Below are 20,834 nucleotides of genomic sequence, written 5' to 3'. Positions count from 1 at the left end.
TAACTCTTGAAAAATCCTACCAAATCTTTTGCGAAAAAACTTTTTATCGCCAAAAAATGAAGGAGCTATGTTTATAAAACCAATTTTGCTTTTTTCGAAAAATTCGAATAGTCCGTTTATGGATCATTTTAAATGTATGTATAATACCACAGAACCGGTTCGTATACTGGAAGACGACTAAAAAACTATTTTGGTATTTGTATTTGTACATATTTGTTAATTCGTATTTTTGTGTAAATAAATGTTTTTGTAATTCTTTAATTCTACTTTTTTTCTGTATAGATCTATTAAATTATCTATTTATAAAAATTTTAATTTTATTAAGGGTGGTTTTTAAGGGTTGAAATATTATGGTATTATATCCTTAAGTATAAAACAATCATTATTTAACCAATCAAACCAAATTTTACCCATATTAAAGTTTACAATGTTTTTATATAATTTTTGACAATAAGAGGTAGGTTACACCCCTAAAAATATTCAACGCCCTTAGCGCCGGACTCCACTTGGGATTTTCTAGTCGCGCGATTGTTTTGTCGCGAAGATTGAATACATTGTGTCAAGTACAAATCAATCCACGATTATTTAGTCGCAAATGGATTGACTTGTATTTGAAACAATGTGTTCAATCTTCGCGACAAAACAATCGCGCGACTATAAATCGCAAGTGGAGTCCAGCGCTTTGATATAGAATATGAAGTACAGGGTGAGATGATCCTAATCCCAAATTTTTACGTTAATCGATGCAAGCCGAAATTATTCTTTTAGGATAAGTATTTTTTTATATATAGCTCCAAAAAGGGTGGTTTTAAGGGTTGAAATATTATGATAGTATATCTTAAAGCATAAAACAATCATTATATACCTAATAAGAACCAAATATTGACAATATTAAAGTTTAAAATGTTATTTTATAATTTTTTACAATTAGGGGTAGTTTTCACCCTTAAAAATCCAAAAGCGTACAACGACTCAATATAGAAAATGAACTAGAGGGTGTAGTGAGCCTAATCCCAAATTTTTGTACATATCGATGCTGGACGAAAAAATTGCGAGGTTTTGCCATTTTTTGGGTTTCATTTCCTCGACTAGTAATGCATTATGCGTTTTTGTTTTATAATAGATACAAGAATAAAAAAACCGCTAAACGCCGTAAAAATGAGTGACGCATAAAATATTCCAGCTACAAAAGATCTGATATGAATGTTACGTGGCGCGAAAATGGATTTTCATTTGATGCAAAACAAAATTTTAGCTTTATTTTAAAATATTTTTCAATAATATTTGCTAAATTTGAAGTAAACGCGCCACAAAAGTGTAACTTTGATACAGTTTGAATTTTGAAACTCTTTTGTGGCGCGTTTACTTCAAATTTAGCAAATATTATGGAAAAATATTTTAAAATAAAACTAAAATTTTGTTTTGCATCAAATGAAAATCCATTTTCGCGCAACGTAACATTCATATCAGATTTTTTTAGCTGGAATATTTTATGCGCCACTCATTTTTACGGCGTTTAGCGGATTTCTATTCTTGTATCAGGAGTTTTTCAAAGGTATTTATAAATTAAATGTATGAAGTTGAATGCAATGTTCCTCTATTACACGTCAAGCTTTATAAATTGTCACCTTTGTTGCATTATCTCCCAAATGATCTAGTGTCCATCGAATGTACACTAGATTTTTTTCTATTCGAAATAGATTGAAAAAAATATATTGAAATGGCCGGTAAATGAAGTCGGATTGCCCGTTGCCAGATCAAATTTAGCGTCGTAACCACTACAACTACACAAACCATTTGGGGAATAATCGTTAATTGGATTATACTTTTATATCTTAATAACTTCTAAACGGCTTAACCGATTTTGATCAGTAAACATGAGTTTGGAACGTATTAGCCAGTAGTATCTGATGGATCTAAGGTCAAGTATGATAACTGGAGCTATTACAGGAATTATTGAGCTTTCGAAACCGTTTTTCCCACAGGAAATAGATTTGATCATATTTATGAAGCCTATGACCTAAAAATTCGAATTTTTCCGGATATGAGGTATACATCGTTAGATTCGTCTTGAGTCCTTCTACAAACGCTAAGTTATTGGCGCAATTCGTATGTTGAAATGTTGACTAATTGTCGAAAAACCAAAATTTTCAAAGTTTATTTTTTTCAGTTTTTCGGCTATACTGAGCCTTGTATATGTCTGATCCTGACGGCTTAGACACCATTTGAAAGCTTAAGTCAACACTATTGATTTGGTGTATTTGCGGTTCTCCTGCCTCTTCGTGATCCGAATATATATACCCCCAAAAAATATGCCGTTTTGTTGCTACCAAGTCCTATAGCTGGCTTATGGGTGGTCAAAAGTAACAAACTACACCGGTTCTAAATCGGCCCTGACCCCCTCTTTAAACACAGAGAAAAATATCAAATCGGTTTAACTTTCAAACACACATACAGTAGGAAAAATGAAAGAATACCCATGAACGAACATATAAAACACGCTGTATTTTGCTGTCACCGTGTCACACAAAAAATTGGCCAGCGTACGTACATGTAATAATTATTGTAACGTGTACTTGCACTGGACAGTTTTCTTTGTGACACGGTCACAGGAAAATACAGCGTGTTTTATGTGTTCGTTTATGGGTATTCTTTCATTTTTCTGACTGTACATACATATCCACAAACATTTTCCCTTTTTTAAATAAAAATTGAGTCACATTTCTAAGTTCTATAACTTTTGAATGGTATAACCGAATTTCAAAATTAGACATGCGTAGGAAAGGTAATGATCAGTTCTATTAGAAGCCGCAAAGGTTGGACAAATTTTTAAACTTTTTGGGAGTTTTGGTGACGAGAACGAAAAAGAGGACCTAAATAAGAAGGGCCGTAAAATCTACACCCTTGGACCAAAATCGATGGTTGACATATAAATGGGTGAGTCTTTTCTGAACTTTAAGATGGGAGTTGGCCCAATTTTCAATTCAGTCAGATTTAGAAAATCGAAAATTTTGTGTATATATAGTGTCGCGTGTAGGGTGGTGTGGGTGTGCGCCACTGGCGAGAACTGCCGTTCTCTGGTAATGTTCAAAATTAGACATGCGTTGGAAAGGTAATGATCAGTACTGTTAGAAGCCGCAAAAGTCGGACTTAAATTTTCGAAGTTTTTGGGAGTTTTGGGGACCAGAAGGAAAAACAGACCCTAAATAGGAAGGGGCGTAAAATCGACACCCTTGGACCAAAATGAATGGTTGACATATGAATGGGTGAGTCTTTTTCTGAACTTGAAGATGGGAGTTGGCAAAATTTTAAATTCAGTTAGATTTAGAAAATTGAAAATTTCGTATATATAATAGTGTCGCGTGTATGGGGTGTATTTCTGCGCCACTGGCGAGAACTGCCGTTATCTGGTAATCTTTACGATATAAAACTAACAGCTTCGATAACTAATAAATCGAAAACTATTAATTTTATCAAAAAAATGTATAATGAATATTTTTTGCTTATAATTAATATTTTTACCAGCATTTGCGGTCAAAATATAAAAATAAATTTCCACCCTCGAGATGAGGTGGCAACCACCCCATGGTAAAAGCGTCTTTCGGCATCATATAGATTTTGATCCTTGGACAATCCACTACTTATTGTCAAATTTTTAAGCAAATCGATCCATTCTGTAAAAATTGCGAAGTGAAAAATTTCAGTTCCTGGACTAATTATACTTTTGGAGCTCTATAACTTCTGAACGACTTACCTGATGTTGATCACTAAACATGAATTTGAAACGTATTGACAAGTAGTATCTGATGCATCCAAGATCGAGTATGATAACTGAACGTATTACAGGAATTATTGAGCTTGAAAAACCGTTTTTTCCCATAAGAAATAGATTTGATCATATTTATGAAGCCTATAACTTAAAAATTCGAATTTTCCCAGATATAAGGTATACACTGTTAGACGAGTCCTGAGTCCTTCTACAAACGCTCAGTTATTGGCGAAATTCGTAGGTTGAAAATTTGAGTAATTGTCGAAAAACCAAAATTTTCAAAGTTTAATTTTTCAGTTTTTTGGCTATGGTGAGCACTGCGTATGTCTCAGCTTGATCACTTAGGCGCCATTTGAAAGCTTAACTCAACCCTATTGATTTGGTGTATTTGTGGTTTTCCTGTCTTTCGTTGAACCTAAGATATATACGCCCAAAAAATATGCTATTTTGTATTTACCTAGTCCTCTAGCTAACTTACGGGTAGTCAGAAGTCAAAAATTAGACCGGTTCTGAATCGTCCCTCACACCTTCTTGAAACACAGAAAAAAAATTCAGATCGGTTTAACTTTTCCACACACATACAAACAAACATACATACATATCCACAAACATTTTCCATTTTTTAAATAAAAATTGAGTCATAGTTCTGAGCTCGATAACTTTTGAATGGTATAACCAATTTTCAAAATTAAACATGCGTTGGAAGGGCAATGATCTATGCTATCAGAAGCCGCAAAGGTCGGGCTTAAATTTTTAAAATTTTTGGGAGTTTTGGGGACGAGAACGAAAAACAGGCTTTAAATGGGAAGGGCCGTAAAATCCACACCCTTGGACCAAAATGGAGAAGTAACATATAGGTGGACAAGTCTTTTCCTAAACTTTAAGATGGGATTTGGCCCAATTTTCAATTCAGTCAGGTTTAGAAAATCGAAAATTTCGTGTATATATAGTGTCGCTTGTAGGGTTGTTGTGCGCCACTGGTGAGAACTGCGGTTCTCTGTGGATAAATAGATGGACGAATCTTTTCCTAAACTTTAAGATGGGATTTGGCCCAATTTTCAATTCAGTCAGGTTTAGAAAATCGAAAATTTCGTGTATATATAGTGTCGCTTGTAGGGGTGTTGTGCGCCACTGGTGAGAACTGCCGTTCTCTGTGGATAATTATTTTGTTTTCCTAGGTTAAAATAAAAAAAACCTTCAAAACATGAGTATTGACAGACATTTATTATAGGATGTCAGTGAATATCTTCCGGGTATCTTTTCAAGGTGAATTCAAACGTTACCATAATAATAATGGTGGCGTAATTACCATGACCGAAGAAATCGAAGTAAATTGTAATATAAGTAGTTTGCAAATTATGTAACTAATCCTCTCTTGTCCGGTAATATTTGAAATATAGCTAGAAAGAGACTTTAAAACAAAGCAACTTTTACTGAAGGAAAACGTAATATTTATGTTCTTTATTGTAGTACAACGTATGTACATAACTTTACTAAAATCACAATAAAGATACACTAGAAATAATCACACCAAAACACGTTGAATGTTACAAGGAGCACTCACAAATGAGCCCATCAGAATGAAAACCTGCTAAATACTAAATGTTTCGTTCTGCTAAATCCAAATTAAAATACAAATTTCTGAAGACGAAAGGGGCATGCAGAAAACTGAAAAATAAGTGTGCAATTATATGATATTTATTGATGCCCCTTTGATTGAGAAATGCCGGTAACTATTTGGAAAATTGATATTTTTTAGTTATTGTCCTAATAGTCCTGTCGCCGCTGGGGGTACAACGGCCTCCTTAATTCAGATGGACTTACCCAAGTTTTTTTATGTATTTTGACCCGTAGAACACGAATTTTTTGGGTAACAGTTGATCCGGATGTCGATAAGATTGCTATAAAGAAAGAACTTGAGGAATTACATAACAGCGATTTTTCGAAAAAAAACATTTGTTTGTATTTTTGGGCGATTCTCAGCAAAAATCGGTGTTATAAGTTTTTTCGTAGGATGCATATTTTTCGAGATAAACGCGGTTGAAGTTTCAAAGAATCGAAAAAGTGCAATTTTTGAACCCGAATAACTTTTGATTGAAAATAGTTATTTTGCTAATAAGTGCAGAAAGTTATTCTTTTCCGCACGCGACTGCAGTTTGCCGAACGACGCGAAGCGGGAGTTCGGCAAGCAGTCGAGTGCGGAAAAGAGACTTTCTGCAAGAGTTAGGAACAATATTTTTTCTAAGAGTCTTTAAAAAATTACCAAATCTTAATCAATTAATTTAATTAATATGAAAGCACATACACAAATTAATTTTTTGACAAGGTTGTCAAAACCAAACTTTCAATATAATTAGGTAGCATGACGACGATCTTGGTTTCCATTACGATGATTCAAAACGACTGTTATTGTCTACCGATTTGACTTTCGAATATTATGTCAAAATAATTCTAGTTCATCGAATTGTCGCGTTAATTTTATTAAAACAGGAACACAATAAGATATATTTGAAATAAATTGTAAATAATATCTAAATATTAGTTTATTGCAAGAATTATAATTACTTTAATGCCATATTAACATATCTAAATTAACACGCGTGCGGAAAAGTAAAAACCGCGTGCGGAAAAGTAACACGCGTGCGGAAAAGTAACACGCGTGCGGAAAAGTGAAACTTTCTAAACTAAAATGCGTGCGCGAAAGTAGCCATTTTTGCACGCTCGCAGAAAAATAAAATAGCAATTCTGCTTACCGCATTTAAAAGTTCAAGTCAAATTCTATCGGTTTTGGTCATTTTCAATATTAAAAATTAACTTATTTAATGTTAAACAAAGCTATAAATATATAGTGATTGAATGATAATTTCAGTGCATCTCTCATTTGAAATCCAACGAGTAGGCGCGAATACCGACAATTTATACGTACATTAAAACGCATGCATTGGGTACAGGAAACACTATGTGTTTATGGCTTTGTTTTACAAATAAAAAATTTTTAGCAATGCAAATAATCAAAACCGATAGAATTTGACTTGAACTTTCAAATGCAGTGGACAGAATTGCTATTTTTTTTTTTAGTCCAAAGTTATTCGGGTTCAAAAATTGCACTTTTTCGATTTTTTGAAAGTTAAAATGCGTTATCTCGAAAACTATGCATCCTACGAAAAAACTTGTAAGACCATTTTTTGGTGAGAATCACCTATAAAATACAAAAAAATGGTTTGTTTTGAGAAAAATTGCTGTTATCTAATTCCTCAAGTTCTTTGTTTATAACAATCTTATCGACATCCGGATCAACTGTTACCCAAAAAATTCGTGTTCTACGGGTCAAAATAAATAAAAAAACTTGAGTAAGTCCATCTGAATTAAGGAGGCCGCTGTACCCCCCCTGACGACAGGGCTATAACAAGCGCAGTTTGCCTAACGACGCGAAGCGAAGTTCGGCAAGCAGTCGAGTGCGGAAAAGAGACTTTTCGTAAGAGTTAGAAACAATATTTTTTGACGTGCGTTTAAAAAATGACCAAATCTTAATCAATTAATTGAATTAATATGAAAATCAACGAAATGTCAATACGAATGGAATGGGCAAGAAGTGAATTTAATGCGGCCAGGATGAAAGAGTATAGTTAGGGAAGGATAGAAGATAATCGCCGTCTTTTGTAAACAAAAAAATTGATAGTGGCCGTCAGGGTTGCCAGCTTGGGGTATTTTCCCATAATTTTGGAGTAATTTGAAAGCGTCTAGAGGAATTTTTCTAAGCAGAAGTGGTGGGGGGGGATTATGAGAGAATTTAAGGGGTCATGGTATATTAAATTTGCGAGCATATAATACTCTCATATAAACGAAGACGATATGACCTATGAATTATTTCCAGGGCTTTCTGTTGATAAGTAGAGTTTTGGTTTAATGTTCTCTACATTTGACTACTTATTTATTAAGATTTAAGTTGCTTGAGCTTCAATTTGAGGGAATTTCAGTTTCTAAGTGAGGGATTTATAAAACCATATATCTGGCAACTCTGGTGGTAGTTGTAGCAAATTTTCCCTGGCATGCTCTGTCTCTCTCTAGGACCTCTCTTACTTGTATGTTGGCCACAATCTCGCTTCACTGTTTGAATGGGACGCCGGACGGGGCCATTCCATCCGTATTGACAGTTCGTTGATGAAAATACACAAATTAATTCTTTAACAAGTTTGTCAAAACCAAACTTTAAATATAATTGGTTACCATGACGACGATCTTTAATTTCATGACGACGATTCAAAACCACTGTTATTGTCTACTGATTTGACTTTCGAATATTATGTCAAAATAATTTTAATTCATCGAATTGTCAGTAGTAACTGCACAAGAGCTCTGAAATTATTGAATTTTTTCCGAGTGACACTTTGACAGTTTTAATTTCACGAGCCGAAGGCGAGTGAAATTATGTCAAAGTGTCACGAGAGCAAAAATTCTATATTAATTTCAGAGGTCGAGTGCAATTTGTTGCGATTATTTCATGAATAAAACTGTTCAAATCCAAAATTTTATTGTAATTTATTTATGTAAGTACCATTAAACACATAGTTTTTATAAATATTTGACGATTGAAAGTCATCATTTTATAATTTTTAAAACATTAATTGTCATTAATGTCACTGAATGTATTTTTTCGTAGCTACGAAGGGCATCTGACGTAATATACTTAACGACGGGAGATTATCAAAAATTATCGATTTAATTCAGATTTCTGTACCTTTCTATTGGTCAGAATCTCCTATGAATGAAATAATCGCGTTAATTTCACTTAACATTAAAACAAAACACGATAAGATACATTTGAAATAAATTAGTAGGTAATATCTAAATATTAGTTTATTGCATGTATTATAATTATTTTAAGGCCATATTAAAATATCTAAAATCAGTGCGGATAAGTAAAACATTCCAAACTAAAATGCTTGCGGAAATGTAGACTTTTTTGCACGCACGTAGAAAAAATATTTTTTTAGGCTCCTGACAAAATTTTAAAACAGGGATCTAGCAGGTTTTGATTCTATAGGCCTCAAATCATGATTTACAATGTATATGTATAAATATGTTACGGGTAAACTTAGGTATGGTTCTTTTCATGAGCATTTTTCAGTGCGTCACAAATGATAGAAAAAAAGGTTACTCCGTAATAAATACACATTTATGACATTTATTATAACATGACATTTTAGTTAAATCTGACAGTTGTCACATTTTATTTGCAATTTGGTATCAAAACAAATCAATTTTGTTTATTGCATTTATAAAATGGTATTTTCTTTTATTTGTATAGTATAAATTGTACAGATTAAATTTTTTTTATATAGAATAATATAATATTATTTAATATAATATTATTAGCGCCATCTATTGACAACTAGATTAAATGTTATAAATGTCACCGACGAAATGTAATCAGCGACGTGCGTTTTCTCTGTCACATACAATTTAATGCGTTAGAGAGAAATCGAAAAACTGTGACGCACTGAAAAATGCTCATGAAAAGAAACATATACGGGTAATTCCAGGATCACCCGTGTAGAGTAGGAAGTACTCGTCAGGTGTTGGTAAAATGAAGACAAATGTAAAGCTGCTGAAAATATTTGTAAATCCAAATGCCACAGCAGCTTATCTTGTTTTAACAAATAGATTAAATAAAATAAAAATAAAAATGTATACCATTTTTATTCAGTTTCAATTCGTAGTCAAAACAATCTCATTTTTCACTTAGAATACGGAGCGCAGTCCAGCACTCTGAATCGACGATTTTCGACTCTTATTAGAGTCATCATCGGAGAGGCGTATGCCTGCTGCTCCATACTCGAAGTGACCAACCATGAAATTTTATCTTCACATTGCCACTGACGTGTATGGATTAGGTGACTAGCGTCATCTGGCAATTAAAAGGTAAAGTTTTCAATACTAACAGCAACATTAATAATATTGAAAAATATTTTTTTTTATATGTTTATTAGGCAATCTGTTATAACATATAACAATAGGCACATTTTATCTGAGAAATAATGACATGAAGATTGTGACCAGCGCCACACATCTCTATAGAGATAATATTAAATTACTGTATTACATAAATATATTAACTTAGCTACTGTAACAATGTTAATGTCTGTGCGGTAAATCTAATGGTGTCTGTCTCTTTAACCGTTTTGTTTCCTGACTGTTGTCTAACAAATTAATTGCAAGCACATTCGCGTGGCTTTCAAGACGTACGATGTATTTTGCGCTTAACTCCACTATCACTTCACTGACGGTTTTCGTTTCCAGATCATTGTAAATATCCCTGTTAGTAACAAACCACGGAGCATCGATTACTGAACGTAACACCTTGGACTGGAATCTCTCAATTATGGATACATTCGACTTGGATGCTGTTCCCCAGAGCTACAGACCATATGCCCATACTGATTTGAATATTGTGTTGTAGACTAGCAGTTTATTTCTTGTCGTGAGCTTAGACTTACGCCCTAGAAGCCAATAATGCTTACTAAATTGTATGCCCAGTTGTTTCCGTTTGTTCCATATGTGGGTTCTCCAGGTTAATCCCCTGTCCAAGTGCATGCCCAGATATTTTACAGAGGTAACTGAGGTAATTACCTTATTATTTATTGTTACTGTAGGTGATTCACCGTGACATTTTGTAAAAACAATATGGTTTGATTTTTGTTCATTCAATTTAATTCTTCAATTTTGTGCCCAAGTATTTATTTGATTTAATACTCTCTGGAGTTTTGCAGCAGCTTCGACGGGATTTTTGTGTACTGCTAGGATTGCAGTATCGTCTGCAAAGGTGGTGGTCGTTGTATCACGATTTGTGGGTAAGTCGGCTGTGTAAATCAGATACAGTTGTGGTCCCAGAACGCTTCCTTGCGGTACCCCTGATCTGATGGGATATAGTTTTGTATAGGCTGACTCAAACTTCACTCGAAAGTATCTTTCTGATAAATACGACTTAAGGAGTGTATATAGTTCCTCTGGTAAGTTCTTTTTCAGTTTATACAACAGTCCTTGATGCCAAACTTTATCAAAAGCCTGGCTAACATCGAGGAATGCTGCTGAACAGTAAATTTTTTCTTCAAAGGTTTTATTTATAACGTTGACCACTCTGTGAACTTGTTCGACGGTGCCATGCTCTTTCCTAAAGCCAAATTGCTGGTCGGGTATCATATTTCTGTCTGTTAGTATTTGTAGAAGTCTTTTTTCTATTATTTTTTCCATGATCTTAGACATAACTGGCAATAAACTAATTGGTCGATATGAAGTGGGCTCATTTGGAGGTTTTCCTGATTTTTGTATAAGGATAATTTCCGCAATTTTCCATTGGATTGGGAAGTGTTTTAGTCTTAGTACCGCATTACACAATTGAGTTAGCATTTTAATTGCTTTGGTAGGTAGATTTTTAATTACCTCACCTGTGATTAAGTCATAGCCAGGTGCTTTCTTTTTTATTAGATTATTGTTGATTATGTTTTGAACTTCTTTGGGTGAAGCGTGTAGTGTGTTTTCTCCTGTCGGGGTTTGGTTCTGTAGGAAATTGTAGATTTCTTGAACGTTATTTGTTGCAGCAGCTGGTATAGGTTTGAAAACTTCTTCTAGGTATTCGCCGAAAGTTTCTGCCTTTTCATTGTTTGTTCTGGCCCATGTTTCGTTGGAAAATATTAAAAATATTACTAAAAGAATTGAAGAAAAAGATCTTCTGTGTAAAAGGTATATTAGTTTGAAAACCCAATAAAGGACTACATTAAAATACAGAACGTTTTCGCTCTAAAGAGAGCATCATCAGTGTTCTAAGCCTAAAATAAGTACAACCATAATCAGTGAAGACAAGAGTAAAAAATTTTTTAAAGGATGACCAAGATAAAAAATAAGGTTATACTTACAAGCTCTACATGCTAAGCCACCAAAAATACATGGGTTAAAACCCTTAAAATGCCGACCAAAGGTCTTACATTGGCATATAATTTATTAAACCTTAGCGATGGGTGAAATTTAAAGGGTATACCTCAAGGCACCATATGCCTATACCACAAGTATGTGGGTGGTTGAGTTGATTTCTCTGTCTTCACAAAGAGAAAGGTAAAAGCCAACTGATTACAGGTGACAGGTGTGAAAGCGTTTCTGGCTAATGACAGTAGAGACAGAAAGTGTAACATGAAGTTGTGTGAACTGATATGTAGTTTGGTACACTAGCCAAAAATTTTATAATATTTTATTTGTGGTAAAATTCAATAATAACGACCAACATCGTGTGCTAGGACTACAAGTATTCCACATTACGCTGACAAGAACAATATACAGAGTGAAAATAACGTTGTTTAAAAATGAATTGTCAACAGGGTTCAAATAAGTGTATTACTTAAGATAGGCAACCAACCATGGATGCGATGAATTTAAAATATTATTTTGTTTTAATAGTTGAAAAAGAATAATTTGCCCATAATATGCTAAAATGCATTTAGGGCAGAGAAAAGAAGTAGATTTTTTGAACTATTAAAATGATGAGAGAAATGTCTAGGTTGAAGTTTTTATTCTTATAAGCATGTAGTCACTTGACATCCAGCAAAAAAGATGATTGATGTACCTGACTGAATGAAATGAAAAGTCGATAAAAGTATTACTAGTGGTAGGACTATGAGGCAAGGGCTCCGTATATGTCTGATATTTTAATATTAATATGGAGGATGATTTAACATAACTGAAATTCGTACTATAGTAAAGTATATGGGGTATGTAAGAGTTACTCAACACTGATTAGGAATCATAGTTGTTATAAAAGGTTTAGAATAGTTATTCTGTCCTTATATGTGTATATCTAGGTCAATGAAAAATTAGGTATGATTTTCTAAGTTATTACCTTTATGGAGAAAATAAAGAAGGAGGGTGTTGAGTAAAAGTTGTTGTTTAAAAAAATTTTTTTAAAATATTAAAAGGTTAAAGATTAGATTCATATAAAGTAATTAAATGCAGTTAAGTTGTGGAATAAGTAAATCAGACAGCAGAGTGATTGAGATTGATGATTGAAATAAGAGACTGAGACCAACAGGAGTCCGACCACCACAATCTACCAAAAAGATGAGGATGATAGGCGGAAGATAAGATAGATAGGTGTAAATGTATGATTGAATCAGCAGAGGGTATTGTTGGTGTTAATGAAATGAATGTTGTGTAGTGTTGGTTGGAAACTAGATGGGGACCCGTATAAATATATGAAATTAGAGAATAGTGAGAGGATATAATTAAATAGTTGTGTATGAATTGTGAAAGACAGGATGTTTAAAAAAATAAATGAAATTAAGCGTTAATTGAGGAATTTAAACGAAAGGTTGGTATAAATCAAGTAGTGAATAGATGTACATACATTGAATGAATTGACTGATGGTTTTACATATTGTAGCCAGAAAAGTATAGAGGAGAAAAACAAAGAGCAATTTATGAAAAAAATTGACGGTGTAAGGGCTGAAAGTCACGATTAAAAGACACATGACGATTAACACAATTAGGGCTTCTTTGTTTTTCTTTAACTATTTCCAAGTCTTCATAAAGGTGCAACCGTAGAACATTTTTTTGGGGAATGTTATGAATTAAAGATACGTTATCCGGGATATTAAGAGTGTGGTTGTTTTGTTTTAGATGTTGAGAAAAAGTTGATGTATTTTTTCTTTTTTTGAGTTCAATTGAACCGGAGGTAAGGAGTTCTTCCTATATAAGTGGCATCACAATCAGAACATTGTAATTTATAGACTCCACTGCGATTCATGTAGTTGATAGGGTCTTTAGAGTTGGAGAGAAGTTGGCCTAGATTGTTTTGAACTTTAAAGGAAATTTGGATGTTGTCGACAGATCTTTTAGTAATATCTCTAATATTTCCGGACAGACGTTCTTGGTGATATGGCAGAGAAGTATAAATAGGTCTGGTGGTCGAATCTCTGGGGAACGCAGCCTCTCTCAAGACTCTGAAATGTCTCTTATGGATAAGTTTAGTTATGATGTTGGGGTCATAACCATTGTTGAAGGCTATTTGTTTCAGGATGTTTAATTCTTTATTGTAGTTTTCTTGTGATAGGTGGGTGGTTTCTAGACGGTGTATATAACTGTGGAACGCTGAATATTTGTGTGAAATGGGGTGGTTGGATGAGAAGGGTATGACATGATCAGTCTGCGTTGGTTTCCTATAGATACTGAAATCGAAATGGTCGTTTAATCTGGTGATGGTGAGGTCAAGAAAATTAATTGATTGGGATGACTCAAGTTCCATAGTGAACTTAATGTTGGGGTGTATTTGATTAATTTATGAAAGAAGAAGATCAGCTGAATTGGAGTTATGGTATATAAAAACTAAAACGTCATGAACATAACGAAACCAGTGTAAGATTTCCGGATTTTTCATGATCTGCGTGGATTCTAGATGATCCATAAATATATCAGCTAAAAGAGGGGATAGACAACTACCCATGGCTAAACCATTAGGTTGTCTGTAAAATTTATTATTAAATACAAAGAAGTCTTGAAGTAGACAAAATTGTAATAATTGGATGATAGAATCTGTAGTAGACATAGTAATTGAACTGGCTCTGAGAAGAGAATGTACCAGATTAATAGTTTCTTGTTTGGGGACAGAGGTGAAGAGGTTGCTAACATCAAACGAAAGCATAGTATTGTTAGGACGAAGATTTATTTAATGGAGTTTATTGACTAGATGACTAGTGTTTTTGACTGAGAAGCGAGAGGTGAAATTCGTCGTAGTGTTGGTGAGGTTCAAAATTAATTTAGAAATTATAGAAACTGGAGTATTTATGAAGCTGACTACTGGACGAATAGGAATGTCCTCTTTATGTATTTTAGGTAGACCATACAGTCTGCGTGTCAACGAATTACTTGGTATTTTGTAATATGGTGCAAACTGTTCTGAGAAAATCCATATCGATAAGAAAATTTTTCCTTATGGATATTACTAAAAGATTTTTGAATTGAAAACTTATTGGTCCATTTCCCTGGTGACACCTTCAAGGCTTCTACAATATGCAAGCCAGATGGATGCTGCAGAAAAGACAAAGGGGAAGGATAGATAGATATAAAATAGATTAAAATATTTATTTCTGCTTTTGTAAAAGTTTTACTTTCCTCACTTTTGTAAAATGCGTTTTTTTCTTTTTAAGATATATTTTAAACAATTACGGCCTTATCTTTATATACCCCATTAAGCATTTAATCACTAGGCAGCAGGTAAAATGGGTTTTACTAGAGTAAACCCCAAATTTTTTTCGGGCTTACTATCGGATATATACCGATACCTCTCGAGTACTTCGCACTTTACCCGTGTAATCCTAGAATTACCCATTTACTTAACTTTACCCGTAGCATAAGTTTATTTACATTTACATAGATTTACATTGTGAATCCCAAATAATGATTTATAAAGCTTATACATTGTTAATCTTGATTCAGAAGTTGGGATGGCGGTTGTTGACAAAACACCAGTTTTCGATTACACCGGTTTTTCTTAATTACGGTTTAAACTGGCGGTTATAACCGGTCACAAAGACCGGTTATTCCAAAAACCGGTGTTCCGTTTTAATCAATAGCCAATACTCATTAGTTTATAATGTTAAATTTCCATTGCACTTTATTTTGTGATACTCCGTTCGAATAGATATCAATATTATCATGATTATCGATATCGATATTATTGAAAGAGTTTATCGATACCAAGATAAACATTCGATATAATATTATCTGAATTCATTTCTCATAATGTGTCCAACATATTGTAGTTTTTAAGATTTGATAGTGATCTCAGTTATTTTTCACTCTTTTGAGGACCTTCTCATAGGTGAGCTCTTATTTCTTCATTTATTATGGTGTTGATGTAGCTGTAGTCGATCATCCAATTTATTGGAATTTGGTTGACGTCGATTTTACCTTCCGTTACCTTTTTCTTGATAATTGTCATGAGCTTTGTTCTCTATATTTACAGTAATTTACAATTTTGGCACACTGATGAAAAGACAGTCGATCTATATTATTCAAATCCATCTTTATCGTCCAGCCAGTATTAGGTTAGAAGAATGTTATGTACCTACTATATAGCTGACTAGCTTGTGGACGCTTTTATACTAGCTTATAGAAGTTTTTCTGTAAATATCATCATCATCATCTTGGTGCTACAGCCCTTAGAGGGTCTCGACCTTCTCAAGCTTTCTACGCCATTCTGTTCTGTCCCTTGCTTGCATTTTCCAGTTGCCGACTCCGTAAATATATGAAGGTGAATTACAGTTGACTCCAGCAATCTTTACCCGTGCGTCATCATTTAAAGCATACGAAATAAGTCGATGATAAGACGGAAATTGAAATTTACTAAACGCAACAGCAAGTGACAGTAAGTAGATACTGCTCCTATCACGGGTTAAACTTTGAATTATTAAATATGTGTTTTATCTCGCCAGGAATTAATGACGCACGGGTAAATATACCTGGACTCAACTGTAATACATATGGACTCTATAATATATAAAAACCTCTCCATTTTTTCTTTGAATTAATTATTCTTTCCAGAAGTGACATCCGGTTTTTCACCGGTTATTAGTTTTATAAGAATAACTGTAGGGGAGTGCATTTAGATTTTCACTTCGGAAAAATCAAACAAGATAAAACTTTTTGTAATTTCATTAAGAAATGTTTAATAAACAACATATCAAAAAGTTCTACTCGAGAAGTGGGTGCTTCATTTTTCATTAAACAAATGAACAGCGAAGTTAGATGTTTTTTTAAATAACTCCGAAAATATAATTTTTAGAAAAAAACTGACTTGACCATTGAAAAATTCAGAAAATTTTACAAAAAAAACTTATATAAAGATGTTCCTAAAATTAAATGTCTAGCTTCTGCAATTTTTTATGTACAACGCTAAAGTTACCCTTCTCACACACATTGGCGCACTGTAAACTAGCGTTAAAAGAAGTGCACGGTTGAGTTTTTTTAATGTAATTCTTTAACTAATGGATCAAAAGAAATTTTACAAATTGGACATGAAAGAAGATGAAATAAGCTATCTTACGGTAGTAATAAAAAGAAATAAAATATATGGACATAAGTACGGTGTGGGCGGAAAGTGAGCCAGCCTTACATGAATTTTGTTTAAAAATGATTTAAAAATGTGTAACTAATACAATTTTACTTATAAAACTCTCAAATTTGCGCAACATACCTCTCAATCATCTTACTAAATGATGTTTTATTAAAAAAAAATCTCAAAAATTTAATTCACATAATACGCTGTCTCAAAAAATGGAACTTTTGAAAACTTCGTAGTTTTACGGAATTCCCACCAGTTTAAGACAGTATTACTCAAGTTTGAATAAATCTAATACAATTGTTTTGATATTTTTTTAAAGCTTAGAACGTAGTCTTGAAAAACACTAAATTATTTTAGTTTAAAGATAAAATAAACAATTTCTTTTTGAGAAAACTAAGAAAGATAACAAAAATGTAATACAAAACCGAAAATTACCAGCTGAAAAAATGTATATACAGAGTGATCAAAACTTTTTTCTGTACAACTTACCTAAAATATATTTAATAATAAGCTTCACCAATAATAAATGTTCAACAAAAAAATTTTTTTTTTAGCTCTTATACAGTATGTCTGCGTAACTGGGAACCAATTGATAACTTTTTTAAAATCAGTTTTACGAAAAAAAGTTATTCTTTATAAAATACTCTGTATCGTATATGACATAAGATGCAATCATCAAATATCAAATTTTGTTAATTTTGTACGAGGTATGTCAAAAAATATGAATTTCACTCAAGAGTAAAGTACCTTTATATTTTACAATATCGACAATTTTTATAAAGAAAAATTGTTTGGAATTAAAAACTATGTTTCAATATGTAATTATATCCTTCTAATCGAAAATTTGTTTTTTTAATATTGTTTCAAATTAATTATACTCAACATCATTAAATTTTCACTTATTATTTATGATAACTATTTATTATTAACTTTATGAAAAAAGTTCTTCGTCATAAATAGCTGTGCATGGTCTAACACTTAATATGCAAATATAAAATATTATATTTTATCAATATTATACGAGGTATTAAACAAATTATATTTCGCGCAAAAAATATGTACCTTTATAGTTCACAATATTTCGATTAGAAGAGTGTAATTGCATATTGACACAGCGTTTTTAGTTCTGAACAACTTTCCATAATAACAATTTTCAGTATTATGAAAAATAAAGCTATTTTACTCTTAACTGAAATTTTTATTTATTGACATATCTTAACAAAACTGATAAAAATTGAGATTTTATGATTGCATTTAAAGTTTTAGAATGTGCAGAGCTTTTTACTAAGAATAACTTTTTTATTTATGATCCCATTGCAACAATTTTTTGAATATTGAAGAGATAGATTTTGAATAATTTGTTCTTTCTTTCTAATACATTTTAATTTTTAATATTATTTTGAAAATTATTTGTTTATCTTTTTTTTAAATGAAATTCCATATTTGTTTGATTGGATTCTACTTGTTTTTCATTTAATTATCCGCCATTTTGGATCCGTCATTTTGAAATTTAAATTTTTAATCTTTAATTCAGATTCAACAACCTGTTAAAAATAAAGACAATAAATGTTTTAGAAAAATGTTATTTTTTATGTTCTTTTTAGAAAATCCGCATTTTGGATCCGCTATTTTATGGTTTATAATGTTAACATTTAAGTTAGGTTTATCAAAGCTCTCAACAATAAATATATGTAGAAATAAATACATTTTGTAAAGAAATTATGATTTTACAACCATTTTTTAAGTTATCCGCCATTTTGGATCTTACATTTTATAATTTAAATTATCAAAATTTGATTCAGGTTCAGCAACCTCTCAAAAATATCCACATATATGTAAACAAACATGTTTTATAAAAAAAATTCGGATTTTACAACTGCTTTTTAAGGATTTTTAGGAAAAAATCCGCCATTTTGAATTTGCAAATTGTAATGTCAGATTCGGCTTCAGCATTATCAAAACTAAAATAATAACATTTTTTATCAAAATAAAATGTTGAATTCACCCATATTCTTAACATTATTTATACAAAAAAATTTTTATTGTTTAAACAATTAATAAACAATTAGCGGCGAAATTTGTGAGTAGAACTTTTTACTTTAACATATTTATAAACTAACAAAAAAAGTTTTAGAAAAATATAACCTTGTTTGATTTTTTCCGAAACATTGTATCTTTTCGTTCTAATTGCACTCCCCTACTGGTTATAACCAGAATAAGAAAACAACCGGGAAAACAGAATACTGCGGAGTAAAAAAACCAGTATTAGATTATAAACGGTAGGTTTTTTCCATCCCTATTCAGGAGTGCTCCTAGTAACATTCAACGTGTCTTGGTTTGTTTAATGATATTTATATTTATATTTATATTTATATTGTTTGTTTATTCATATTGTTTATTATTTGTTTGTTGCATCTTTATTGTGATTTAACTATAGTAAAAGTTAGTATAATGTACAATATTTTCGTTCTTTTAATTTTTCAAGTACATATCTATCCAATTTAAAAATGCCAAAGCTGTTTTTTCCTATGACAAAATCGTCATTAAACAAAGATCCAGCTTAGTCAGTTTTTATTAGTTTATTGACTCATCCTATTTTTTGCTTTCACTTTTTAAGTGAATAAAATTTTGCCTAATTTTTTACAACAATCTAGTAATAACCCGTTTTAGATTAATTGTGTAGATATAATAATATTAACCAGATATATACGTTTAATTCATAATCGCTTATAGGCTAGCGGCAGGCACCCCAAAAATGACCAGGTACTGACCACGGAGAGCTGAATGGCGAATTTTAGACATACTGTATGTTTTTGACGGTGCTGAAAACGAAAATGAGATTAATTTTTAACCTCATATGGGAGAACATTGTCAAAATCGCAATTTTACCCTAACAATAAATAAAAATAAAATCATGTTTTTTGTGTTTACCTCGCTACAACTCTGTTCCGTTTTAATATTTTTTTCTGAAATTTTTAAAATATATAGCTATAACATTTCTGAAGGCAACGGTACCTGCTTGAAACTTTAATTCTTATTCTGATAAATGTTATGAATTTTTAACAGGAAAAAGTGCGGATTTGTGCATTGCAAAGTTTAATCGCAAAAGTTGAGTGACTAAATTTAAAATTTAGCCTTTTAATCATGTTTATGTTAAAATAGAGAGTACAAAGAAGTTTTCTGGAAAATTTTAGATCAAAATATTTTATATAAAAAAAATAATGCAACTTTTATTATCGACATTAGAAATCCCCAATACAAAGGTTATTTTTCGAGATACTGACCATGGGTGGCGAATGGCTAATTTTGGTATTAGATTATGTTTCTGACGGTGCTGAAAACTAAAATGAAATTCATTTTAAATTTTAGGTAGTGCAATATTGTCAAAATCGCAATTTTACCATAAAACCAACTCTGGTCCATTTTAATATTTTTTTCTAAGATTTGTACACTATATGTTGCTCACTTTTCTTAAGACAACGGTATCTGTTTTAAGATTTTATTTTTTTTTTTAGTAAAAGTTATGAATTTTTAAAGTACAAGGTGCAGATTCGTGAATTGCAAAGTTTAATTAATATTTATCACGTTTATGTTAAAACATAGAGTACAAAGAAGTTTTCTTTAAAGTTTTAGTTACAAATGTTTAATAAAAACTTTTAATATAGACATTTTACATCCCCAAAATTACGCTTATTTTTCGAGATACTGACCATGGGCAGTGAATGGCTAATTTTTGTCTTATTTTATGTTTTCGATAGTGCTGGTAATGAAAAAGAGATTTATTTTGAATTTTAGGTCAGGAAACATTGTCAAAATCGCAATTTTAACCTAAAAATGAAAAAAAAGTGAAGTCACGAATTTTTACGTTAAAATCGCTACAACTCTGTTCTATTTTAATATTTTTTTCTTAAGTGTCTACAGCATATATTCCTCAACTTTTTGAAGACTTTGAATGCAACT

At 31.9% G+C, this 20,834-nt stretch overlaps 1 protein-coding gene across 2 annotated transcripts in view; it reads left to right on the top strand.

The window, feature by feature from the left end:
• The window catches only part of LOC126889576 (cytochrome P450 6k1-like), a 122,380-nt gene that overhangs the window by 42,367 nt on the left and 59,179 nt on the right, over positions 1-20,834 (top strand). The window contains exon 1 of one of the 2 annotated variants that reach the window (XM_050657966.1): positions 15,496-15,632. The exons of the other annotated variant lie outside the window; for it this stretch is intronic. The gene's annotated coding sequence lies outside the window, so the exon portion shown is untranslated. Of the gene's footprint in view, positions 1-15,495; positions 15,633-20,834 lie in introns of those variants that run through there. 2 annotated transcript variants of the gene reach the window in all.

This window comes from Diabrotica virgifera, chromosome 8, assembly GCF_917563875.1.
Source record: "Diabrotica virgifera virgifera chromosome 8, PGI_DIABVI_V3a".
In the NCBI taxonomy this organism is placed as follows: Eukaryota; Metazoa; Arthropoda; class Insecta; order Coleoptera; family Chrysomelidae; genus Diabrotica; species Diabrotica virgifera.
This window is presented reverse-complemented; position numbering and strand designations above follow the sequence as displayed.